The 27,336-nt window shown below is 46.3% G+C and overlaps 1 protein-coding gene across 17 annotated transcripts in view; it reads left to right on the forward strand.

The window, feature by feature from the left end:
• Nucleotides 1–27,336, forward strand: part of ARVCF (ARVCF delta catenin family member) — a 309,481-nt gene that overhangs the window by 118,411 nt on the left and 163,734 nt on the right. The window contains exon 1 of one of the 17 annotated variants that reach the window (XM_060269760.1): nucleotides 18,347–18,369. The exons of 15 other annotated variants lie outside the window; for them this stretch is intronic. The gene's annotated coding sequence lies outside the window, so the exon portion shown is untranslated. Of the gene's footprint in view, nucleotides 1–18,346; nucleotides 18,370–20,590; nucleotides 20,789–27,336 lie in introns of those variants that run through there. One more of the 17 variants, XM_035098134.2, reaches the window with a different exon arrangement.

Here is a 27,336-nt window from a genome sequence, read left to right on the forward strand (position 1 = left end):
CAGGGGCTATGGGGAATATTGGTTTTAGCTACCTCCCAGAGATGATCCGAGGCTTCCTTGTACTTGCTAAGAAACACAGTGCCCTTTTGTCTGATCTGAGGAAATTGTTAATGTGTTTGTGAAAGAGAGAAGTGTGTGTTTTTATGGCAGAAGGAGGCATAAGTATACTGGTGAATTTGTTGGGGACAGACAATTGCCACCATACATTCTTAAAACCTCCCATAAAATGTTGTTGTTCCTTTGCAAATACCTTCTCCAATAGCCAAGCAGGTCACTTAGCTGTTTCTTCCATTACTGTTATAGCTTCCCTTCTCCTTCCTCATAAATACTGGCATTAACATCCTTTGTGCCTGTAGGAGGTAACGATCCGCATCGTCTCCGGTGTTCGATAAAGTGCCAGGAGTAAATCGTTCTCCGTAGTAAATGTGGAGGATTTAAAACAAACATCATTGCTCTCGTAATGTTGTAGTTGATTACGGAGAGAGGAAGCTTTTATTTATCCGATGTAAAGAAGGAAAAGTTACATGTGTTTTCCTTTATTGGTATTGGTAATTACATTGTTCTGGATGCAAATTTGCTAGATGCTCCCTGCAGATCTCTCCTACATACTCACTGGCTTGGTGACTGCTGCAGATGAAGGAGTGAATGTTGTTGTTTAGTCATTTAGTGGTGTCCGACTCTTCGTGACCCCATGGACCATAGCATGCCAGGCACTCCTGTCTTGCACTGCCTCCTGCAGTTTGGTCAAACTCATGTTTGTAGCTTCGAGAACACTGTCCAACCATCTCATCCTCTGTCGTCCCCTTCTCCTTGTGCCCTCCATCTTTCCCAACATCAGGGTCTTTTCCAAGGATTCTTCTCTTCTCATGAGGTGGCCAAAGTATTGGAGCCTCAGCTTCAGGATCTGTCCTTCCAGTGAGCACTCAGGGCTGATTTCCTTAAGAATGGATAGGTTTGATCTATTGCAGCCCATGGGACTCTCAAGAGTCTCCTCCAGCACCATAATTCAAAAGCATCAATTCTTCGGCGATCAGCCTTCTTTATGGTCCAGCTCTCACTTCCATACATCACTACTGGGAAAACCATAGCTTTAACTATACGGACCTTGGCTTGGTGACTGCTGCAGATGAAGGAGTGAATATCTTCCTACAACTTTTTAAACTCTGCCGCAGTTCATTCCCAGTGCTGAAAAGCATAACGAAACAGTTGGATCCTTTGTCTTCAGGAACGATTTTAACCAGGATGGGCAACTATTTATCCTGGAACTGAATTCAGCACCACTCCATGACTCCATGGTTATTGTTAATAATAATAATAATAATAATAATAATAATAATAATAATAATTTATTTATACCCCACCCTCCCCAGTCAAAACCAGGCTCAGGGCGGCTAACACCAATAAAATTACAATAAGACATAAAAGAAAAGAAAACAATTAATTAAAATACAGATTAAAATACAATATTAAAATTTAAAATGCAGCCTCATTTTAAGTAGTCCATAAATCCAAACCATGAGGGAGGAAAACACAGGGGTCAGACTGAATCCAACCCAAAGGCCAGGCGGAAACAGCTCTGTCTTGCAGGCCCTGCGGAAAGATGACAAATCCCGCAGGGCCCTGGTCTCCTGTGAAAGAGTGTTCCACCAAGTCGGGGCCAGTACTGAAAAGGCCCTGGCCCTAGTAGAGGCCAATCTAACCACCTTATGGCTCGGAATCTCCAGAATGTTGTTATTTGTGGACCTTAAGGTCCTCCGCGAGGCATACCAGGAGAGGCGGTCCCGTATGCAAGCATAGTCAAATATTGCAACTCTCATGGATGCACTGTGGACAATGGGCTGGCAAGAGTAAGGAGCCAGGATCGAAGAGCAGGCCAGGATCCCAAAGGCAGAACCAGAGAACAAACCGAGAGTCTGGACAGAGGAGAAATGGGGATGCAGAACCGAAGCCAAAAGTCGGAATTGAGAGCCAAACTAGAAATGAAAGATTCGCTCAGGTAGACCTGCTTTCTGCAGTTAGGCACTCATCATGTGAGGCAGCGACCAGCTATTGTTGAGTAGGGATGGGGTGAGAACTATGTTTTAGTTCATATTTAAAGTTGGGCATCCTAATTCACGGGGACCCAGGTGGCGCTGTGGTTAAACCACTGAGCCTAGGGCTTGCTGATCAGAAGGTTGGCGGTTCGAATCCCTGTGACGGGGTGAGCTCCCGTTGCTTGGTCCCAGCTCCTGCCAACCTAGCAGTTCGAAAGCACGTCAAAATGCAAGTAGATAAATAGGAACCGCTACAGCGGGAAGGTAAACGGCGTTTCCATGTGCTGCTCTGGTTCGCCAGAAGCGGCTTTGTCATGCTGGCCACATGACCTGGAAGCTATACGCCGGCTCCCTCGGCCAATAATGCGAGATGAGCGCGCAACCCCAGAGTCGGTCACGACTGGACCTAATGGTCAGGGGTCCCTTTACCTTTACCTTTACCTATCCTAATTCACACTGCCTGAAACAATACACGGAACAAAAGATGACCTTTCATCAAAACCCACAGTTCTCTGAGTTTTGTGATGCAGTCCTCCAGTCAGGTACAAAAACGCACATACTGGGGTAAACGTGCATAAAATCATATATTGGTGAAAACAGCATATTTGGGTAAATCACAGCACTATGGTTCCCAGGTTTCCCTGAGAAGAGGGTTTGATAGTGGGGATTGTAACTCTGGGAAGGGAATGAGGGGGGGTCTCCAACTGGCTATAGTTTTCAATATTCCATGACCAAACACGGTATTTTCAGTTCTGATGATTGCGGAGAGAGGTAAACAGAATGCTCTATTACGTGCTTTAAAAAAAAGCAAAAACCAGAATATTTCAGAAGAAGTGCCGCATGTCTTCCAATTGTAGTTTGACATCTGTCGTGTTTAGAAAAATGATAGGCAATTGTGCTAATTACATGCAAATTAGCAGCCGCTTTCTAGCTCACGGTAACCAATCTGAAGTAGCCCCCGCAGTGCTGAAGAAGCTTGCCTCCCCTGTTGAAAAATATGAGTGTACATTTCTCATCTAGGCAGCGCTCTGGAAGTTATTTTGCAAACAGTGAATGATCTTGGCTGCAAGAACAAATGGAAAGGAAGTCTGATTCCCTTTGAAGAGCCCCAGTCTCCTAACATTGATTTTCATTACGGAGCTGATGAATGCATTGGTTGAAGGCAACTTTATCAAATGGCCAAGAATCCCTCTTCTCTCCCCCGCTCCCTCCACACGGCTATGCTTGGCATGTTTTTGATTCCTTTTCAGTAGTCTCTTTATAAAGGTTTTGTAGTATGTTTTTCTGATGAAAATACGTCATTAAACTATCCAGGCCTACACTCTAGCTCAGGGGTCAGCAAACTTTTTCAGCAGGGGGCCAGTCCACTGTCCCTCAGACCTTGTGGGGGGGCGGACTATATTTTGGGAAAAAATATGAATGAATTCCTATGCCCCACAAATAACCCAGAGATGCATGTTAATTAAAGGACACATTCTACTCATGTAAAAACACCAGGCAGGTCCCAAAAATAACCCAGAGATGCATTTTAAATAAAAAGGACACATTCTACTCATGTAAAAACATGCTCATTCCCGGACTGTTCGCGGGCCGGATTTAGAAGGCGATTGGGCCACATCCGGCCCCTGGGCCTTAGTTTGGGGACCCCTGCTCTAGCTTCCTGCATGGCTTCTGTTTCGAAGGGTGAATCTCCCTCCCAGGCCAAGATGTCATCTGTGATCAGACCCTCTTAGCAGGAGGGACAGCTCAAGGAGGGAGGGTCCTTGATTTTGCTGATCTGGATTGTTTTGAAGTGTGGGTTGGGCATCTGGGCTTGTTTGATCTGTTTTTGGTGCCATGCTACTGGGGTGATCTTGGAGGTCTCTAAGCACAGGAGTCGGGTGCAACGCATCTCCAAGACATTGCACTTCATGCAATGGCCACTTCCTATTCATTGCTCGAAAGGAAAGAAGCAGAAAGAAGCAGGTCTTAGGTCTCTTCCAGATCTTGGTGTTGTTGTTTTTCTGCATGATGGCAAAGTTTAGGTTCTGGCCTGGGTCCCCATGTAAGCATGAGATGCCATGGTCTTTAGACACATTCTTGATAGAAAACTCCACACACACACACATTTGCCAACTTGGGATAATGCTGCATGCGTCTGAAGAAGTACCATATTTTTCGTTCCATAAGACGCAATTTTTCCCCTCCTAAAAAGTAAGAGGAAATGTCTGTGCATCTTATAGAGTGAATGCATGGTGCCTGGAGCAAAATTGCCCAGGGGCTAAAGGCAGGTCATGTTGTTGTTTTATTTTTAGAAAAAGCTAACAAGAGGGAAAGAGATGTTGGAAGGAACCCACTCAGCAGCTGATTGCAAGAGATCGGGGAGGGAGATAAGGGAGCTAGCTCCCTTCCCGGCCCCTCCCCTAGGCCTCAATTGTTGTCTGCAGAGGGAGACATGTGACTGGCTAATTAGATCATCTGTCTGGAAACTGTAGAAATGGGTCTCTTTCCTTTCCTAGAGAAACTGCAGAACTGTGAGTTGAACCCCATAAAAACAGGATTTTCCCTTTGCAAGGAAACTCAGCAACTTTGAGCTGATCCTAAAAATGGAGCTTTCCCTCTTTGCAAAAAAGATGCACAACTTGGAGCTGATCCTTAAAAAAAATGGAGCTTTCCCCCTTTGTAAAAGAAGCTTCCTCAAATATTTAATTTTTTGGGGGGGGGCAAAGGCACCTAGGCCTCTAGGAGTTGGCTACTATGTCTAGGACAATTCAAGAAAGCAAAAAATAATAATCTTGTTTTCCTCCTCTGAAAACTAGGTGCGTCCTATGGTCAGGTGCGAAAAATGCGGTATACTCTAGCGCATGAAAGTTTAGGCCAGGGGTACTGTTAAAAGAAAAACCGCTCCCTATCCCTTATGGGGTATTCCGGAGCCCGGAAAACAGAGGCCAACCAGAGTATATTGAGAAGCAAAGCGGCTAGTAAGCCTGATCTTTATTAAAGGAACTGTTGCAATAGCGTCCCCACTCACCACACACAGGAGGGAGGAGAACCCTGAACAATGGTGCGCAAGCCCTTATATAGACTTTTGAAATTGCCCACCCTGTAGCCCAAGACCAACCCCCAAAACATCATGCATACATCACAGAAGGAGGCGGTCTACAGAAGAAATCCTGTCTGCCAGGATACCTGATAATGGTCACTGATTGCATTACCTGGGCCATTCTTTTGTGATGGTTTGTATTTTAGTTCCTGAATCCAGGTCACAGGCTCACGCTATTCATGCCCTTAAGACAGGATTTGCAAGCGGAAAGACAATGGGAAGGCTTTCCCCATTTGCCTCCCTTACTGCAGAGGAATATTTGAGGTCACTGGGAGAGTCAAAATGGGTTCAGGGTTGCTGTCCCAAACTATATACAGTTTCTGGAAGACACCACATTAGCCATCCCTAGCTTATGCCACAAGAAGCTGGGTAGTCTTTCGGTTGGCGCAAACCTCTTTGTTGCTTTTGTTTAAATAGATCTGATTACAGGCAGGGCAAGACAGGTTATTTCTCCCCATTGTTTTCTAAAAGGTGTCAAGGTCCAATCTTGGAGCTGCAGAGGAATACTTCACTTGTGAGTCTGATGAGGCATTTGCTTTGTCTGTAATTCAAAACAATCCTTTGTGTTCGGCATTATAACCTTGGGAGAGTCAAGAGATTGCGCTAGAAATGGAAATGAAAAATGCCCCAAGATTTTGCTCCCGTGGTTCTAACTCTTCAGGCGAAATTAGAATCCTTTCTCCATCTTCCCTGACTTGAGAGGATCCTTTGTAGGTGTTTGCGGCGTCTGTGCATCCCTTTCTACAGATGAAACCATTATTGTTATTCTATTTCAACCTGTATCCTACTTTGCCAAACCAATGAGCCACCCCAAACAGCTCAAAAACCCCACCGTTAAAACTCCTACCAGTAAAACCACACTTAATATAGAAATTAATACATTGGAATTAGAGTAAATTATAAACTTATTAGGTTTAGATTTTTTTCTTTCTAATTTTCTAGCAGAGCAGCATTTTTTTTAAAAAAAAATCACAATAACCAGCCTAATATCACCAAGTCACAAGAGCGCCCCATTCCCCCCAGGGCGCCTGACCCCGAACACATCTATCTCCAGGCCTCCTGCCAAGTGTGCATTGCAGCTGTAAACTCTAACATAGGCTTGCAGTGGCATTGAAAAGGTGTGACTTGTTGCAATCCTCCTCCTGCTCGGTTTCCAGCAATGGTGTTCCCTCCTGCCTAACAGAGCCATGGGTTGCCTTGAGACTGTCAGTGTTTCCTTGGACGGATGCCAGCAAATTCTGGAAATTTAGGTTTGCACAATTAAAGCCACCTCCATCACTCTGGTGCAACAAATCCACTTAAAACACACACACACACACAACACCACCTCTGGACTTTTTGTGGTTAGGAATGCATACCTGCCAAGTTGCTGTCAGAAAAATAAGGGACCGGGCCGGAAGTAGCAGACCGGAAGTAGCACTGCCGCCATTTTGGAACTGGGCGGAGCATGCTCAGAAGCGACTTTTGATGCTGCTTTTCCCAGTTCCAAAATGGCCGCCGCGCCAGAAGTCGCACTGCAGCCATTTTGGAACTGGGCAGAGCAGCATCAAAAGTCGCTTCTGAGCATGCTCCGCTCAGTTCCAAAATGGCCGCCGCGCCAGAATAAACCGGGGGGGGGAAATCCGTTTTTTTTCAGCTAGGAACAGCTGGGGAAACGGGGATTTCCCGGGGAATACGGGAGACTTGGCAGCTATGGGAATGGGATTTTAGACCCTGACCTGAAGAGAAGCACTTGGCTATCGACATGAGAGATTTGCTCCTCTTTGGCAAGACAAAATGCCAGTGGCGGACTTTGGGCTTTAAAATTTCAGTTGCACCCTGTGCAATGCCAAAATTTGGTGCCCCGTTGCCTCTCGCCTTCAGTTGTTTGCCATTGTTGCTGCACTCCCTGAGGCACCCTCTTGGCTCAGCACCCAGTGAGGGCCAACCAGTCGCAGTCCTCTAAATCTGCCTCTGATCAGGACTCGTAAGGCAGTGAACTATTGAGAGCAAGTTAGGCTGAGAAACTGTGACTGGCTCAATGTTAAGTTTCACAGCTGCGCCAGGGATTTGAACCCTCTCTCTACCAGCTTCTAGACCAACCCTCCAGCCGCTACACCACACTGCCGCTCCTTGCTGGTACTCTTTGCAAGCGACGTGGTATACAAATCTTGCCTTCTCACCCTGGGCAAATGAATATCTTTCTTTTAAATTAAACCTGTTGTGTAGAAAGGAGCCATCGTGATTAGGTTTTAAAAAGGGGGGGGGTTTGACTTGAAAATGCAAAATCGAACCATCCTCTTTGACCTCCTTCATTTCTGGTGAGTCCATGACCTGCTGTGCTTCTCTCGGTAGGGGAGCTTGTTTCAAGCACGTTACATAATACATACATTTATTTTTGGAGCACTTCAACCTGATCGCCTGCAGCAAAAACCCCTCTTGGAGGATCAGAGGCTTGTGGTGCATCTGATATGATGATCCTTCAAAGAGAGAGAGAGAGAGAGAGAGAGGTTTTGTTCCATTCAAATCCAAGAGCCTGGCTGATCTCAGTCCCACTGTCAAATTAAAATTAAATAAAATGCTACAATTTCTTGCTGAATCCATAAATATAAAAAGTTCAGAGGAGCACCTGGAAGAAGTTTCAAGGAGGTGCAGAGGTTCATTGTCAAAAGAAAGCAAGGCGGTTTTTTTTTTTTTTTTGAGGAATATGAGAAAGATCAGGAGGAAATTGTGTGAGGAGGGCAAGCACTAGGAAACTAGGACGGCATGTGAGAAGTTGCCTTAGACCAAGTAGCTCAGCGTTATTCATTCATTCATTCACCATAAAGACATAAGAACAGGATCAGGCCATCTAGTTCAGCATCCTGTTCTCACACCTGCCAATTAGATGCCTGTGGGACAAGAGCAATCTCCCTTCTTGTGGTTTCCAGACCAGGGAGGAGGGGAGCTTGTTGCAGCAGGAAGAGGCACCTGTGACGCTTCACCAGCCTGACCCATCTCTGCCTCTTGCCCCTGCCCTCCTCTCCTGCTTCAGCTTCTAGACTGCTCTCTGCCACTGACTCTCCCGGCTCACTAAGCCCTGTTGCCTCTTCAGCTCCCAACACCACCTCCTCCCAGTCTGCTCCCGCTTCTCCTTTTGAACACTCGTTGTTGTCCCACCACCGCTCCCCTGGCTCTGAGCCTTCTTCCCTTGGGGGTTCCCCAGCTGGTTCCAACCAGTCCATGACGCCAACATGTACACTCCCACAGAGGAATGGGAGCACTTCTGGCTTTTCACACGAGGCTCATAGTTTAAAGGCCCACCTCGTTTTTGTAAGTTGATGTTGTTTAAAACTGTTTTTAATATTGTGTTTTAAGATGAATGCTATGTTTTAGTTTTTATAATCTACCCTGTGACCTTAGGTTGAAGGGCAGCTAATAAATTGTAGTAGTAGTAGTAGTAGTAGTAGTAGTAGTAATCCTATATAATAATATGCAAGCGTCTCTGCGTCCAGTCCCTGTGTCCCTGTGTCTGCGCTACTGCGCATGTGCCCCACGGACACAGGGATTGGACACAGAGACAATATCTCGGTCGCGTGCCCAGAACACACTCATGCGGCGCCGGAGGCTGTGATAGCGGGCTGCTCCCAGCGCCGGCCTCCATGGGCGCCTAGAGGATCCCCGCCACCGCCCCTCCCGCCGCCACCGCCCCGGCTTCGGCCCCGCGACAGCCATGGGCGCCCCCGGAGCCACCTTCGTCACCAGCCTCCGTTGTTCTGGCGGAGGAAGGAGGCGGAGGCGGCGACGGTAACAGCAGCAGCGGGAGCAGCCCGGCCCAAGCGTGCCTCACCTTCCCTGGCCTCTGCCCATCCTGAGCTCCTCGCCCTCAGGGGGCCGGCCTCCATGGGCGCCTAGAGGATGCGTAGCAGCGACGGAGGAGCCTGTGAGGAGCCCTTCCCTCCCTCTCTGCGCTCGGCCGTGGGGCACGACAAGAGAGCGAGTTTGTTTACTTGCGTTCCCGGCACGCCCCGCAGCTGAGCGCAGAGAGAGAGGGAAGGCCGCGGCCCCGCTGCTCCTCTCACATATCTTCTAGTGCCCGTTTTCTAAACGGGCTGAATGACACTAATAATAATAATAATAATAATAATAGCAGCTGCACTTTGTCCTGGACCTTAGAGAGGTCATTCGAAAAGTCATTTTTTTTGGCTCAGCATCTTTCAGGGTGTCTTGGTTTTAACTTTTTGAAATATGGCAACCTATAATAATAATAAGGAGGAGGAGGAGGAAATGGCCGTGCTCAGTTTTAGAGTGTTTCCTTTGCTTTAGCAAAAGGTCCCAGGTTTCAAGTTGGAGTTCTGGTGAGTTTGAAGGAGGGAGACAGTTGGGACTTCCCAACTTATATTTGACGGGGATCTCTTTTGCAGCTTGTGCTATTTTTGCTCTTGCTGTTAGCAAGCAAAAGGCTTGGCTTCAAGGGATGAGGCCAGGCGGTTAAGAAATCATGGAGGTAGGAGAACCTCCAACCCGTCACAGATGAAAATAGGAACATGCTTGCAAAGCTCTCCTCTTCATACCAAAGTCTACAGCCTCCCACCACTATGACATATGGCTGAAAGCTTGACTCTGCCTGCTGAATGCAACTTTTATTTATTTAGAAAATGCATGAACTGCTTACTCAGAAAAAGAGAGAAGAAGGTATCCAATTACATATAAAGCTGAACTAAAACACACAAGCCAATTGAAAACAAATATGCATAAGACCATAATTAAAAAGAAACATAAAGCACTTAAGAGGAACATAACTAAATTGTGTGTTTGGTTTTCAGCAGGCGTCTAAAACAGGACAAGAAAGATGCCTGCCAAATATCAATAGGCAAGGAGTTCCACAGGATAGGTGTTAAACTACAACATTAAACATTAAACTACATGTATTATTCCAACCCTATTAATAATTTTAATTGTTTACAATGATTTTTGTGGTAAATTATAGATTTTCCCTATTCCTTATTAAAATTTTGGTCTTCCAGATTTCTGATTCTTCCAGTCATTTTTGCCATTTCGGCACAGTCCAGGCATCCCCAAACTGCGGCCCTCCAGATGTTTTGGGCTACAACTCCCATGATTCCTAGCTAAGAGGACCAGCAGTCGGGGAAGATGGGAATTGTAGTCCAAAACATCTGGAGGGCCAAAGTTTGGGGATGCCTGGCATAGTCCATCAACTTAATCTGCAATCCATCTCTGGGCTAGTAACATCCGAGCAGCAGTGGTCGCATACATAAATAGTCTTTTCTAGAGTGATCTAACAATCAATACCTCTTTACAATACCAGGCAGAGGGCCTTCTCAGTGGTGGCACCCGCCCCGTGGAACGCCCTCCCATCAGATGTCAAGGAAATAAGCAACCACATGACATTTTAGAAGACATCTGAAGGCAGCCCTGTTTAGAGAAGTTTTTAATGACTGATGTTTTATTAATGTATTTTAAATCTTTTGTTGGAAGCCACCCAGAGTGGCTGGAGAAACCCAGCCAGATGGGCAGGGTAGAAATAATAAGTTGTTGTTGTTGTTGTTGTTGTTACAGGGAACTCTGGGATCTGTAGCTCTGGGAAGGGAATAGGGATTTCCTAACAACTCTCAAGGGACCCAGGTGGCGCTGTGGTTAAACCACTGAGCCTAGGGCTTGCTGATCAGAAGGTCGGCGGTTCAAATCCCTGTGACGGGGTGAGCTCCCGTTGCTTGGTCCCAGCTCCTGCCAACCTAGCAGTTCGAAAGCACGTCAAAATGCAAGTAGATAAATAGGAACCGCTACAGCGGGAAGGTAAAAAGCGTTTCCAAGTGCTGCTCTGGTTTTCCAGAAGCGGCTTTGTCATGCTGGCCACATGACCTGGAAGCTATACGCCGGCTCCCTTGGCCAATAATGTGAGATGAGCGCGCAACCCCAGAGTCGGTCACGACTGGACCTAATGGTCAGGGGTCCCTTTACCTTTACCTTTAACAACTCTCAGCACCCTTCACAAACTGGAGCTCCCAGAATTTTGGCATGGGCGGTAGCCATGACTGTTTAAAGTGGTGTTGTTGTGCTTCAAATGTATGTTGTGAATGTGGCCTGACTTAGGGCACTAAGGTGGCGTCTTTTTCATACCCCTTCACCTTGATGCGTGGATGTAATAGCATGCTTTCTTTAAAAACATCCTCCCCGCTGAAAATGCAATAAGAGAGGAGAACTGGATTTATAGGTTGTTGTTTTTCTGCTCCTCTCCTGCTCAAGGCCAGGCACGTAGCCACCTTAGCAGTGGTCAAACATCTGCTCCTTGGCCAGAACAGCTTGCTTTTGACAGCATGTTATTATACCAGTAAAAACGGTAGCAAAAAGCTTGGAAAGTGATATGCTTCCTTAGCAAGGGGACAATTTTCTGCCGCCTGGAATGCCAATATTAAAATAGATATGGAAGGAAATTAGAGGGGAGTTAGAGGGAGAGGCCGACCATCGTCCATGTTTATGGACACTGCTAAGGTTCAGACCTGCTAACTCACCCTTTCTGGATTAGCAAAGCCTCAGTCAGACGGGTGTAATTTGCACTTGTAGCCAAACGAGTCACATTTCAAGAGCTGCTGGAGCAAGAATCAGCAACCTCAGGCGTTGTGCAGAGCTTCACTGTGTGGTAAGCCACCGGTCGCACATGTTGGATCGTTTCCTGGTTTTTCCAGCTTCTGGAAACTGCAGGAGGGGAGCATTCTGCTGGAGTCCTCCTTGTGGATTTCCGAGAGTCCTCTGGTTGGCCATGGTGAGAACAGACTGCTAGACTGGGTGGGCCATAAGCTTGGTCCAGCAGGCTTCCTTATGTTCTTAAGTGTTCATTGCTTATGCCCACTTAATCAACCTGCATCACTTAATCAACCTGAATCCCAGGTCAGCTGAGCCAGTGCCCCAAACTGGAAGCCAGATGGCACCACCCATCCTTGAGGGACTTTGGTGCAGATTTCTCTCAAAGCCTCTCCTTATATTCCAGTTAAGGGTTTGTTTTAAAAAATAACAAGTTTAACAAAAAGAGAGGAAGAAATAAAAAAGTGAATATTGGCTGACATTTAAAATACAACGACTAACAATATATCCATCTCGGTTTGAGCATAAAAGTCAATTTGTGCCATCCACAGTCACTTTAGAATCATAAGAGCGGGAAGGGACCCCCAAGGGTCATCTAGTTCAACCTCCTGCAATGTAGGAATCCATGATTCAAAGATTAAGAGTCTCATGCTCTAGCGACTGAGCCATCTCTCTCTTGGAGGTGGTAGTGATTCTGAATATCAGTTGCTGGAAACTATAGGAGGAGAGAGTGCTGTGGTTTTTCATAGGCATCTCGTTGGCCACTGTGAGAACAGGCTGCTAGACTAGACAGAACATTAGCCTAGTCCAGCAGGCTTCCTTATGTTCTTAAAGGCTTGTTGTTCCTGATTTTATGGCCACTTAATCAACCTGCATCACTTAATCAACCTGAATCCCAGGTCTTATGTTCTTAAGGTATAAGAAAGTGCCGGCATATGCTCCAGCTGTGTCTAATTACCCCTCCTTCCAATCCTGCTGATGGGTGAATTTAGCCAGAGTTAACAACACGTTCTGCCCCTTCCACAGACAAGGTTGCGCCATCAAAGCAGGTACGACGAGATCCATACAGCTCTAGGTCATAGAACTTAATTGAGTTAAGATCTCTAATTTCAAGCTTCCCGCACCCTGTGTCAGTCACACCCTTTCCCTCGGGATGACAAAGAGGAGACATTTAAACATCCAGATGGTGCCCTTGGCGGATAGGATCCCAACACAGGGGTGCTGTGTGAGTCCTACTCAAAACACGCTCCAATAAGGGCTGGGATGAAGTTGCAGGACTGTCCAAATCAAGCCAAGGCCAAGCATAGATAATCAGTCCAGGTGCCAAAACAATCCAGCTCTATCTTGAGATGCCAGGGGTTGAAACCTGGACCTTCTGCATGCAAAGCAGATGTTCTGTGGTCTAAACCACTGAGCCTCTTGGGCTTTCCGATCGGAAGGTTGGCGATTTGAATCCCCCGCAACAGAGTGAGCTCCCGTTGCTCTGTCCCAGCTCCTGCCAACCTGGCAGTTCGAAAGCAAGTAAATAAATAGGTACTGCTGTGGCAGGAAGGTAAACGGTGTTTCTGTGCGTTCTGGTTTCCGTCACGGTGTCCCATTGCACCAAAAGTGGTTTAGTCCTGCTGGCCACATGACCCAGAAAGCTGTCTGTGGACAAACGCCAGCTCCCTCGGCCTAAAAAGCGAGATGAGCGCCACAACCCCATAGTCGCCTTTGACTGGACTTAACCGTCCAGGGGTCCTTTACCTTTTTTTTTACCTTTTTTTACCTGAGCTTAAAGGCTGATGCGAGCTGTACTCCAAAATGTCAATAATAATAATAATAATAATAATAATAATAATAATAATAATAATAATTTTATTTATACCCCGCCCATCTGGCTGGGTTCCCCCAGCCACTCTGGGCGGCTTCCAACAAAACATTAAAATACAGAAATCAAACATTAAAAGCTTCTCTCCTAGTGTCTAGAGGGCACTAGGATGGGGAATGCTGAACGAAGCCCAATATTGTCGACTCTGACCAGCAGCGACTCTCCAAGGTGTCAGGTAGCCGGTCTTTCCTATCATCATTGACCTGATTCTATTTTAACTGGGAATGCCAGGAATAATAACAACAATATTTCAATTTATAACCCACCTTTCACCCCAAGGTTCCAGGGCGGGTTACAACCATTGAAACACAACATTAAAAACAGTTTTGAACAACTTAATATGCCCAAAAATCAAGGTGGGACCTAAAAATATGTGGGACCTCGACTGCTGAAAAGCCAGAGTAAAGATGTGTGTCTTCAGTATTTGCTCAAAAACTGTGTAATATAGGTGAATGGATCTTGTAGCCCTTCTACAAGCACATCAGCTGTTCTGCTACTGAATTCCAGTGCCTCCCGAAATCATCGCTTCACAAATATCATCTGCATTCAACCAGGGCCGTTGCCAGAAAGGAGAGGAGAGCCAAAACATCTTTTTCTTTTTTTATGAAATAAAGCAATTGGCAGCCCTAGGATTCTTGCTGTTCCTTCACACAACAGCAACAACCCCCGAAGTGTTGATCTGTTTGGATTTGTTTGGTTTTATCCTCACATCTCTTTGCTCTTTGAGACAATCCTCAGAGCCACGGAGGAAGAATTTAAAAAACCCAGAAAACAAAGCCGAAACCTGCCGCCCAAGCAGAAGCTGAGCATTTAGGCGAGACCCGCCGAGCCCACAGGCGGTAGATGAATCCCACCCATGTTTTATGTTTTTAATTTGCGAGCAACATTTCCAGGGAGTGAGGGGAGAGGGTGGTGGGTGGTGGAAGATAGCTTCAGCGAGTCAGCAATTCTCTCTCTCTCTCACACACACACACACACGGCCTGGCCTGACACAGCACGATCGATGAAGGGAAGCTCCTGCTTCGGGAAATGAAAGGAGCCTTGGAGGCTGCCAGCTGACATGATGAATGTCCGGTGACTATAGAGGCTTCCCCTGAATGAGATGGATGGTTCTGGAAGTGATGTCACAGGGTGTTCTGCTGCCATGTGCTGCAGCAGACCAAAAACACTCCTCTTGGCTTACACACCAGCGGCAGGGGAGGATGGCTGGGAGTTTGATAATGCTGCAGTGTTCAGGCTTCCTGTTTAGGATGCCTGCCAACCATGCTCTTTTCCAGGATACTCCATTCCGTTCCTCTTTCCCAGTACTGTAGCCAAGTGAGCATTAGGGATGGGCTAATCTGTTGGTTCTCCACATTTCCACAAATGTCTGTGAGCTTTTTTAAAATTGTTTTTTAAAGAGGACCCGCGAAAATTCACCAGCATGTTTGCACACAGGTTAGCCTAACATAAGGGGGGGGGGTCCAATATCTCTATTAAGAACAGGTCTCTCCATAGTTTTCAGTTTAGTGATAAGTTGTAATTCAGCAACTTCTCTTTCAAGTCTGTTTCTGAAATTCTTTTGTAATAAGACGGCTGCTTTGAGATCCTGTACTGAATGTCCTGGGAGATTGAAGTGTTCTCCTACTGGTTTTTCTGTCTTGTGATTCCTGATGTCAGATTTATATCCATTTATCCTTTGGCGGTTATAAATGGGGACACAGGTGGCGCTGTGGGTTAAATCACAGAGTCTAGGGCTTGCTGATCAGAAGGTCGGTGGTTCGAATCCCTGCAACGGGGTGAGCTCCTGTTGTTCGGTCCCAGCTCCTGCCCACCTAGCAGTTCGAAAGCACATCAAAGTGCAAGTAGATAAATAGGGACCGCTCTGGCGGGAAGGTAAACGCCGTTTCCATGCGCTGCTCTGGTTCACCAGAAGCAGCTTTGTCATGCTGGCCACATGACCCGGAAGCTGTCTGCAGACAAACGCGGGCTCCCTCGGCCTATAGAACGAGATGAGCGCCGCAACTCCAGAGTCGGACACGACAGGACCTGATGGTCAGGGGCCCCTTTACCTTTAGCCTAACATACACACTTATGCAATGCAGTTTCCCCTGAAATAAGGCTTTTTTTTTTGCATGCATGCATGCATGCATTTTTCATGAACACTTTACCCTAGTAAAATGCATGTTTGGTTGGGTGGGTAGATGACCCGTGGGGACCCTTCCAACTTGACAGTTTTATGATCCTATTTCCCCTGCCACTGTGTGGTGTCCCCTCCCTGTCATAGAGGTGCCTGGCGTCAGTTCTTCTCTGTGCTTAATTCAGTTTCGGTGGTGCCATACATGAAAAAGTAGACAGCACCTGGGAGTAACGGTGGATTAATCACCATTTCAGTTGTTTCCGCTGCTGTCTCTCAGCAAGAAACCGATTCTGATGACGGGAAGGATAATCAACCTACTTCTGAATTCTGTTTTGCAGTATTTGACAGTGCAGATCAGAAATTTTTTTTACCACCTATTCTTCAAAGTTAATTGCTTTTTTCCTTGCTTTAAAAAAAGTCTCCTCTGTAATAATCATACACATGGGGATTTTGAAGCCTATTTTGTAAATGGCCATTGGTGAATTTTTAACCCAATGGATTGGAACAGGGGAAAAAGTCCAGGCCGTGTTCAATGCCTTTCAGTAAAACGAAGAAGAATCTGTGCAGCCCATTTGTGGTTGATTTCTGGGTTGTAGCCAAGTTTTCCTGCTCCCCTCTCCCCACCTGACACAAGACACACCAACCACTATTGTAAGATGCAAGCTCCTTCGTACATGTTTATCATATTTCCTGATGGGGCCAAGATAACAAGGCGAGTATTGGAATGCTAATAGGCCTTGGTGTTGCGAGATCACTTTCAGTCTATATTTGCATTTTTGCTCTCTTCCGTTCCCAAAGGGACTTGTCCCTCGGAACCACTGCAGGCACATCAGATTATGGATGGAAAGCAGATGAGATATCTTAAACATGGGCCATTAGAATATCGTGCCAAATTAAGATTGGATTTCAGTCAAGGGTTTGGGGATTCTCACACAAACAACCTCATCATGAATAGGGTCCTCTTCGGGCCTCAGTTGCTCAGAGCCAGTGTGGTGTAGTGGTTAAGAGCGGTAGACTCGTAATCTGGGGAACTGGATTCGTGTCTCCGCTCCTCCACATGCAGCTGTCTCTCAGCCCCAACCACCTCACAGAGTGTTTTTTTGTGGGGGAGGAAGGGAAAGGAGAATGTCAGCCACTTTAAGACTCCGTTGGGTAGTGATAAAGCGGGATATCAAATCCAAACTCCTCCTCCTCCAGAGCTGATCTACATCAGCTGGTCTTGGTGGTGTCCCCAAATTTAAGGATATTCAGAAGCCAAAGGCACACTTTTTTGCCAGGCTTTTGGCAATAACCTTATTGTTGTTCATCTGTTAATGGATTTATTGCTGTGATGTTGTTACAGTGATTCGTTTATTAAGCCAAAACTCGCCAGAGACCTTTGCAGACCTTCCAAGTGTCCCTCTTTTCCAGGGACAGCACCGGATTCATAGAACCTGTCTCTGATTTGATCTACTCAAAATCTTCCCTTTTCCTGGCCTAGCAGTTTTAAAGCATATTATAAGCACTGAGCTGAAGGTCCGGAATTCAAATGCTAGCTCAGTCCAGAACCCACGAAATCACAATCCCAGTCTCCCGCCCACCCCTATCAGCAATATGAGTTTGTCATTCTGGTGTAGTTTGTAAAAAAATTACTGAATGTCGAAACGTTTTGAGCCATCAGGGAAATGGCATTATATAAATATTTAACAGTTATTACTGTTATTGTTTCCCAGACAGTTCTGACACATTGCATGCATCCGTGTGTCTTTTGTTACTGTAAGATCTCCTGTTTAACTGAAAAGATATTTACAAGCATTTATGTATTTAGAATGTTTCATATGCTGTTTTTCAGCAAAAGGTTCTCAAAAGAAGGATGCGCGGTGGGGGAAAATGGGCTACAATTTAAACATTCTGGAAAAATACGAATCCTGGGTTGTACGCTGGAATTAATGAGTGTGCTTAACTTAGATCCAGTAATTCCAGTGGGTCTACTCGGTGTGTAGAATTCAGGTGGCTACAACCCAACATAGTATACTCGCATTATAAAGATACCATTTTCTTTTGCGTGAGATCTGTGTGCGATATCCAAGGGATATAATTCAGTGGCGATATCCAACGGACTTAATCTGTTGGTTTCAATGGAGTCCGGCTTCCCGCGGGTTATCACTCTTTCTCTGTGAAATCTGCATGCATATTGTGCACTAAAATGTTTGCTAAGCTGCATTTACAGGTATATTATATCCCTACATCCAGGGGCATCTTAGCTGTGGAAATTATTAGTTACCCAACGATAGCTGTTGAAATGATTTCATAAAGTCAGCAAAAAGGGGGCTTTTCGTCCAGCCAACAGACCCAGCAGGTTTAATGCACTTGGACAAACTGCAGCACTCTGCAAAATATTATGGATCCAGAGAGAGAGAGGGAGAGAAAGAAAGAAAGAGAATGTGTACTAATTAAATATGCCCATGAGGTTTGACGTGTCTTGAAAGATAATAACAGATAAAGAATGACAGTGCGGGATTGTGGAGAGCAGGTTTGTCCTGTTGCGACAGGGGCAGGTCTCTGCTTCTACAAGGCGGACAATGCCTCTGTTTCAAGGTTCTTGTTCATAATCTTAAACAGAATGACCGATTACCCTTTCGGATTTCCTTATGGGCTGCGTAGGTGTGAGATGGGGTTCTGTGCTTCCCAAGGATACAATCCGTTTATTCATCACTAGTTACAGGTAGGTAGCCGTGTCGGTCTGACGTAGTCAAAACAAAATTCAAAAAAATCCTTCCAGTAGCACCTTAGAGACCAACTAAGTTTGTCATAGGTATGAGCTTTTGTGTGCATGCACACTTCTTCAGATACACTGAAACAGATTTCATAAAGTCAGCAAAAAGGGCCTTCTGTTTCAGTGTATCTGAAGAAGTGTGCATGCACTCGAAAGCTCATACCTATGACAAACTTAGTTGGTCTCTAAGGTGCTACTGGAAGGATTTTTATTTTTATTTTTTATTCACCGTTCGTCCAAATTTACTTGCAAAGAGATCAGGCGACGTTGGCTATCCATCGAGCACTCATCCTAGTCTGTTTGCGGGGAGATTAGATGAGGTTGACTTGTTTACTGAGCACTCGCCCTAATTTGTTTGTAGGGACATTAGATGATGTTGGCTATTTCTGGAGCGTTCCTTCTGATTTGTTTGTGGGGAGGTCAGATGATGTTGTGTCAAATTAAGCCTTATTCCATACTTTCCAGTGCATTTTCCAGTCACTTTCCATTGCAAAAAGTTCCCTTTGTGAGTTTGTTTATATGCACAGGTTCAGGACCAATTGTTCCACCTGAATTTGCCAGTATGTGATTGAATCCCACCTGAAAACCGCGACAGTCTGAAAGCCCTCTGAGTCTCATAGCCTGCCTCTGGCAATCGTACCAGGAAACACATGCATGTTTAACTTATTCTTTTCTCCTTTGCAACCCCCCCCCCCCCATCCTGACTTTCGTAATCCCATCCAACACCTATCTATGCGATTTTGTTTCACTTGGGGGGAAACCAAAACCCAAAAACCCACTGCTTGTTTTCTCTTCCTTGTTCTGTCCCAACCTGTTGATGATTCATCCCAACTTGATAACCAGCCCCTTCTTAAAAGTAAAGGTGAAAGGCCACAGCCCTTAGTGAAAGAATTCAAGCCCCAGATAACACGCTGTTGTAGTGCTAACCTACATGCTTGGTAAAGGAAGTTTACAGAAGCGGCAAAGGAGGGTGGGGGAAAACATCTCAGAGAAGGTCAAGCTTGTTCATGTTGAAGCTCCCGTTCAGACAAGTCTAGCCTCAGGGAAGGAGATGTAGCTCTGTGGTAGAACATCAGCTTTGCCGGATTTAGGTTTGATGAGGCCCTAAGCTACTGAAGGTAATGGGGCCCTTTATATGTCCAGCTGTCCTTTGTCAACAGCAAATTGTCACTGTTTTTTTTGTGTTGAATATATACTCTTTGGTAATTTATGGACCTAATATGTATCTAAAGCCATTTGCACATGTGGAATGTAGGCACCCTATGTATAGAAATGAGCAAACCAGTGATATTTTAGGGAGCAGGCTAGCAGGCCCATTACTTACATTATAGGAGCCTACACAACACAAAACACTGTTTTTTATCTTATATTTTGGAAATGTACATCCAGGTTTTTTTTTCCCTTTAATTTTTTTTGGGGGCCCCCAAGAGAGTGGAGCCCTAAGCCAGGGGTCCCTAGACTTACCTGGCTTTGGGCCGGAGGGCGGGGGAGTGCGCACGGTGGCGCACTTCCGGGTCGGAAAAATCGCCGAAAATTGTTTGTGTGCATGCGTATGGGCCTCCCCCAACCCGGAAGAGCACCGGAAATGACCTCTTCTGGGTCGGGAGAGGCCCATACGCATGCGCACAAACAATTTTTGGCGCTTTTTTCCGACCCGGAAGCGTGCCACCGTGCCAGTAAGTGTGTGCGCGCATGCGCACGGGCGCGCACTCCCCCGCCCTCCGGCCCAAAGCCAGGTAAGTCTAGGGACCCCTGGCTTAGGGCTCCACTCTCTTGGGGGCCCCCCAACCTGACAACCTGGGGGTTGTCACGGGTCAGATTGGGAGGCCAATTGGGCCGCATCTGGCCCTCAGGCCATAGTCTGGGGACCCCTTCCCTAAGCTATAGCTTGTTTGGCTCGTACGTAAATCTGGCACTGCATGCGGAGGGTCTCGGGATCAATATGTAGGGTTGGGAGGGAGCCTTGCTTGAAACGCTGGAGGGCTGCTGCCAGTCAGTGTACTGCAAGGTAGAGCCATATGGACCAGGCTTCTGACCTACTCATAGAGCCACCCTCACACCGGCTTCACTTTGATTCCTAGACTAGACGGGGCAAAGCGTGAAACATGACCGACAAAGGAAAGAATTTGCAAATGATTCATTTGGTAGGGTTTTTTTGTTTGTTTTTTACACATGTCTGTTGGCAGGCATGATGTCAGCAGCAGGTGGAGAAAGGTAGGGGAAAATTCCCTGTTGGGAGATTGTAGTAGTCGCCGGTATTTCGTAATCCCAACCAGTCTCTTGAGGCGTCTTTTGCTCCTATGTTCCGAAGGTGCTTTGGGAAAAGCGAAAGCTCTTTGAGGTGATTCTGGAATGCCACGAGCGGCAGGTAAGGAGGGCTGCGTCTCAAATGGGACGTGTGTTTTATTTGCAAAGATTCTGTTGATCCAGAGAGACTCGGGGCATTTGCTCCAGCAATGCTGAGCAGTACACATTAATACAGGAAAGGAAGCAAAAAAGGGAATCTTGTTTTTCTTCCTGGATCAAGGTTGCTTTCTAAATTATCATCAGCATAGCTCCTTCATCAGCATAGCTCCTTAATTCAGTTTATGGATTTAGGGGGAAAGGTAGCGGTTGTTTTAAGTCTGTATCCTGCTCCCCCCCCCTCCAAGGTGCTGCCAAATGAGGGGTTTAAGATCTAAGTAAACAATTAAAAAATTTTTTATTGATTTTCCTAAGAAGTGCAAGCACAACAAAAAGAGAGAAAACTACGGATAAAAAAAATGTAAACCTTAGAGTGTCACAGCCTGAAGGGATGAAAGTACAAAGGAGTGGCTCCACTCCGAAGGCATAATGAAGTATTGACTCATACAAAGATTCCCTTTGCGAAATAACAAAGATATGTAGAAACGAAAGTCTTCTCCACTTGCGAGTTCCATCCATTATTGAGAATAAAGATTCGGCAAAGTCTCAGATGAGCCAGGCATTTGCATATTCTGGTGGCGCTGAGCAACCGTGTGCCTCCATATTCATATAAGAAATAAAATCATGTCATATGGGGGGGAAATAGATATCTATCATTAGAGCTCTGTCCTTTAGATACTTCTAGCTTATGAGATACTTGTTCCAGGAAGGCAATAACGCAAGAAACTTCTGTGATAGGGGCTGTCCTTGTTTAGATCCTTAACCTAGCATAGGATATAGACCAAGGGAAGGGAAAAGGGAAGCGGGTGGCGCTTTGGGTTAAACCACAGAGCCTAGGGCTTGCCGATCAGAAGGTCGGTGGTTCAAATCCCCGCGAAGGAGTGAGGTCCCGTTGCTCTGTCCCAGCTCCTGCCAACCTAGCAGTTCAAAAAAGCACAACAGTGCAAGTAGATAAATAGGTACTGCTGCGGGGGGGAGATAAACAGCATTTCCATGCGCTCTGACTTCCATCACAGTGTTTCTGTTGTGCCAGAAGCGGTTTATTAATGACCTGGAAAGCTGTCTGTGGACAAATGCCGGCTCCCTCGGCCTGAAAGCGAGATGAGCGCCCCAACCCCCCAGTCGCCTTTGACTGGACTTAACTATCCAGGGGTCCTTTACTGAGGTCCAGCACCGAGGGCTTTCTGGCAGTTCCCTCGTTGCGAGAAGCCAAGTTGCAGGGAACTAGGCAGAGGGCCTTCTCGGTGGTGGCGCCTGCCCTGTGGAACGCCCTCCCAACAGATGTCAAAGAGGAAAACAACTACCAGACTTTTAGAAGACATCTGAAGGCAGCCCTGTTCAGGGAGGCTTTTAATGTTTAATAGATTGTTGTGTTTTATTTTCCTGTTGGAAGCCGCCCAGAGAGGCTGGGGAAACCCAGCCAGATGGGCGGTGTATAAATAATAAATTATTATTATTTATTTATTTATTTATTTATTTATTTATTTATTATTACCTAGACCAAGGGAGCAATCCTATCACAAGAAACTGCCCTAAAGCAGGCCTGCGTAAATTAAACTAGTACGAAGGTGACATCGGAGCCAAACCCCGTCAAGGAGTGGGGCGCAGCTTTACCTAACCCCAAGGGAGGGGAAACAAGCCTGTAAAACAGTCTTCTATGCTGGGTTGCCAGGTCATGTGTCCGAGCTGAACTGACTTCAGGTCCAGGCTAAGTCTGCCCTCACCATGCCTCCAAAATGGCCCTTTCGGGAGACTTACACTAACCCCAGCTGAGCCAGCTAGCTGAGCATGTTGCAGTGTGGTAGCTCCTGCTGAGATGGGCTTGGAGACTTAATGCTAGCTGAGCCAGAGACCTGCTGCCCCCTAAGCTGGTCATCCTGTTGCAGCTCATCATAGACTTGCCCCCTAAGTATATCCTCTTCAGAGATATACTGTAGAGTAAGTACAGTGGTACCTCGGTTTACAAACACAATTGGTTCCGGAGGCCGGAGTTAAACTGAAGAGTACTTAACCTGAAGCGAACTTTCCCATTGAAAGTACTGTAATGGAAAGTGGATTAACCTGTTCCAGACGGGTCCGCGGAGTACTCAACCTGAAGCGTACTTACCCCGAGGTATGAGTGTAATTGGTTCTGGAAGTCCGTACTTAACCTGAAGCGAACTTTCCCATTGAAAGTAATGGAAAGTGGATTAATCCATTCCAGGCAGTCCGTGGAGTACTTAACCTGAAGCGTACTTAACTTGAAGCGAACTTTCCCATGGAAAGTAGTGGAAAGTGGATTAATCCGTTCCAGACAGGTCCACGGAGTACTTAAACTGAAAATACTCAAACCGAGGCGTACTTAAACCGAGGTATGACTGTTTCTTTCTTTCTTTCTTTCTTTCTTTCTTTCTTTCTTTCTTTCTTTCTTTCTTTCTTTCTTTCTTGGTATTACCATTGGTAACAGAAGTGGCGCTAAGTTCTCGGGCTCAGCTCCTCTTTGCGGGTTTCCCGCAGGAATCTGGTTGGCCGCTGTGAGAACAGGATGCTGGACTCGATGGGCCGTTGGCCTGATCCAGCAGGCTCCGCTTATGTTCTTATCCCCCGAGATAAATGCATACATGCTTTGCTTTGATGCTTCTTTGTGATTGAGCGTCCCAGCTTATTCCTTTTGCGCCCTGTCTGTCTAGCGGGAGCGCAAGGAGAGAAAAACAAACTCTTTAAGTGAGCCGAGGTGCTGAAGGAGCCCCGAGAGACATATTTCTTGTCAAAATGACAAACTGCTCTTTCTGATCCTCGGGGGCGGTTTGCGTGGCAAAAACGCACGAGGCATTAGCCTTCCTGTAATGGAGAAGGAAAGAGGAGCATCAGGTGATTTCCACCTCCTCCTTGATTATTATTTTCATCGTCTTTTTTATTTTTTAAAAAAACTACCCTTCCTTTTCAGAAGCAGCTTTCCAAAAGGTGACACTCGGCTCCTCCTTCACATTTCCCCCTGTTGCTTTCTCTCCTCTGTGCTGCAGTTCCCGGAGAGGTACCTATGACCTCTTGCAGCCCTCTGGGTTTTGTGGGGAATGAGTTCAGCATCCATCATTCCAGTCCATCAGAAACAGTCGAGCGCCAGTTGCACCACTCTTCCATTAGCGGAGGCGCTTCAGATTGTTAAAATGGCGTAAAAGCCCTCTTTGCCGACTTGGTCAGATGGTGCTGATTTCTGCGTTCTTATGAGGGGTTAATGCATGGCTGAGCCATACCTGCCAAGTTCCTGCCTGAAAAATAAGGGATCGGACTGGAAGTAGCAGACCGGAAGTAGCGCTGCCGCCATTTTGGAACTGGGCGGAGCATACTCAGAAGTGACTTTTGATGCTGCTCTGCCCAGTTCCAAAATGGCCGTCGCACCAGAATAAACCAGGGAAAACAAAAAAAATCCGTTTTTTCGGCTGGGAACAGCTGGAAAAACGGGGGGTTGCCCGGGGAATACGGGAAACTTGGCAGCTATGCTCAGAGCAGCTTTGAGAAATATCACCTGGGCCTGGCCTTCCCTTCCTCCTAATAAATAGCCCTTGGTTGTGTGTCAAGGCCCCCAACCCACCCTCAGGAGAATAAAGACACAAGGACACAGAAATTTAGGTTAAATGTTAATGGGCAAAATTTATTTATTTTTTTAAAAACAATTTTTATTCAATTTTCCAAATGAACGAACAAAATAAAAACAATTTTTTTAAATACAATTCATCTTATGTTCACCCATCTCATTTCATTTCGCTCTGCCGAGCTATGACTTCCCTCCCTCCCGTCATTCGGCTTTATTTCTCACTCTTATCTTGCAGTTCCTTTTAACCCACATTTTAAACCAGGATTTATTTCAGTCCTGCAAGTGTCTTTAAACTTCTACAGTTCTTTTCCATATAGTCAATGAATTTACTCCATTCCCTTTGGTACTTTGTCTCTCCCTGGTCACGGATCCCGCAGGTCAACTTTGCTAACTCTGCATGGTCAATCATTTTCGTCTGCCACTCCTCAATCGTCGGTATCTCTTGTGATTTCCATTTTGGGGCTAATAAAGTCCTTGCCGCGGTTCTAGCATACATAAATAGACTCTGATCTCTATTTCCTCGCCTATTAGTCCCAATAGAAAAGCTTCCGGTTTTTTGGGAAAGGTATACCTAAACATCTTTTTAAAGTTAATGGGAAAAATTTAGGCCCCAATATTGGTTACAGAATGTGAGGGGTATTGGCTTAGGCATGGGCACCAACAGACTATATCTGACTCCTGCCCGCCTTGCAGGAAGTCTGGTAAGGGCAAACCTCCAGCACAGGGAGCCCCGCCAATGCGGATCAACACGAGCACCCCTGGGTTCCCGATGGGATTGTGGCATGGCCCTAGCCCAGGCATCCCCAAACTGCGGCCTTCCAGATGTTTTGGCCTACAACTCCCATGATCCCTAGCTAACAGGACCAGTGGTTGGGGAAGATGGGAATTGTAGTCCAAACCATCTGGAGGGCTGAAGTTTGGGGATGCCTGCCCTAGCCCCTCCCGGGCTTTTGACAAGATCCACACTCCCGGATTCCTTTAACGGAATACCCTTAAGCATGGAGGGGCAGGTGATGGCCGCACCTCCCCTCTCCCACACATCGCTATTCCAATACCTAACCACCAAACCTTACAAAGTTGTGACGATTGCTACAAGGTAGGCAAAAACCAAGTGGCTGGTGCCAATTTGCCAAGTGGAAAAAGTCCTACCAGGCCCCTCAATGGCGACCAACCAAAATCCATAGCAAGGGTAATGACTCAACCTGGGGAAAGGGCAGGAGGGCGGGAGATCCATGGCGTGAGGCTGGAAGAGGAAGCCTCAGAGTCGCGCACAGGCTTAAATCATCCCCGGCCACGCACCCCAGGTGAGCTGATTGGCTGCCTGGCATCCTGATGTGGCCAGGGTCTCCCCCAGCGTGATGTGGGACACCGTCCCGCCCCGACACTAAGGGGAGTGACTAGGGGGCCAGATCGCAACCCGGCCCCACCAGGAAGTGGACCCGATATAGGGCTGCCTGCCGTCCTGTATAATATGGGATCGTCCCGTATTTCAGTGTAAAACGCTACATATGCAAGTAGGACAGGTGTGGGGAATCTGAGGTTCCCCAGAAGTTGCTGAACTACAACTCCCAACATCCCTGGCCATTGACTATGTTTGCTGGGACTGATGGCAGCTGTTGCCAAGCAACATCTAGAGGGTTGAAAGTGACTAGGGTTTTCCTGGTCTATTATTCCACAATTGACAACCCATTGCACACACGCCACTGATATTTCCTTTCTGCCACCAGCAGATGCCTAGGAGAAATGTCCACCTAAGAACTTGTGTTGATTTAGCCGGCTCTAATTTGACAATGTGTCTCCAATATCCCTGGGTTATTCCCCCGGGATCTCTCCTCCAATTTATCTCTGAACTAAAAATCCAGCTCCGACAGTCCCTCGAGGAATCTGAACATACAACACAGAAGGGTTATCTCCCCCCCCTCTCTCCCTCCTCTCTCTCTCTCTCTCTCCCTCCTTATAGCTGCAAAGCATAACAAAAAGCTGTGCTCGGGTACCAGCAAGAAAACAAACCTTTCCAGCTGTGCTTGTCTTTTAAAATGGATGGACAAGCCAAAGGCTATGACAGCTGAATCCTGCCCATACTTCAACCAAAAATAAAAAAGGCTTAGACCTGCAACAAAACGTTGCAGTGTGGAGTACCCCTGCTCAGGCTGCCACCAAGCCAGCCATGCCCATTTCCCGACTACTCCATTCCAACCCACTTCCTCCAGTTTCCCATTTTTCTTCCCTGTCCAACGCTCAAAATTCTACAGCCACCAAGCCTTGCTCAATGCTCATTGAGTTGTTTGCCACCCTTATCCCGCCCCAAAGTTCTTCTGTAGTTCAGCAAACCTTGGCATTACCCTCCCACTGCGTTCATCCTTCCTGAAGCCTCCTTCTTTTACATGGGCAGTGGCATTTTAGCTTTAAGTGTTGGCATGCAGGGAACTGAATTCATGATTGGTATATTTAGGGAAATGGTTGTAATTTCACAAAAACCTAGAGCCTAGTAGGAAGCAAAACATGGAAAATCAATTATCCCCTTCCCAGCTTTCTATCCAACTTACTTACACCCTAGATGTTGACAAAGAGCAGCCTTCTGTACTTAAGGTTATAAATAATTTTCTGCTTTGAGGGTTTCCCCCCCTAGGTATGGGCTTCCACAGAGATTTTTCCATGCAAAACACTGGGCTGGGCGGGGGGAGAGCAGGCCAATGTCTCACAAAAATTTAGAATAATAGTGTCCGTACATTTTCCTCATATCTCAGGTTCTACAAATGAGGGAAACCAATAAAAAATTGAAATTGTTTAAAAATGCTGGAAACTTACTTTCTCTGTGTTTTTTTAAAGGAAAGCTGGGAATTTTTTATTTCCCCAGATATCCAAATGCTTAGATTTGAAGTTGGGAATGTGTTGAGCTAGCTGTGTCCCACCATTGGAATTTCCAAAAATCCCCTCAG

Source organism: Zootoca vivipara, chromosome 17, assembly GCF_963506605.1.
Source record: "Zootoca vivipara chromosome 17, rZooViv1.1, whole genome shotgun sequence".
Taxonomy (NCBI): Eukaryota; Metazoa; Chordata; class Lepidosauria; order Squamata; family Lacertidae; genus Zootoca; species Zootoca vivipara.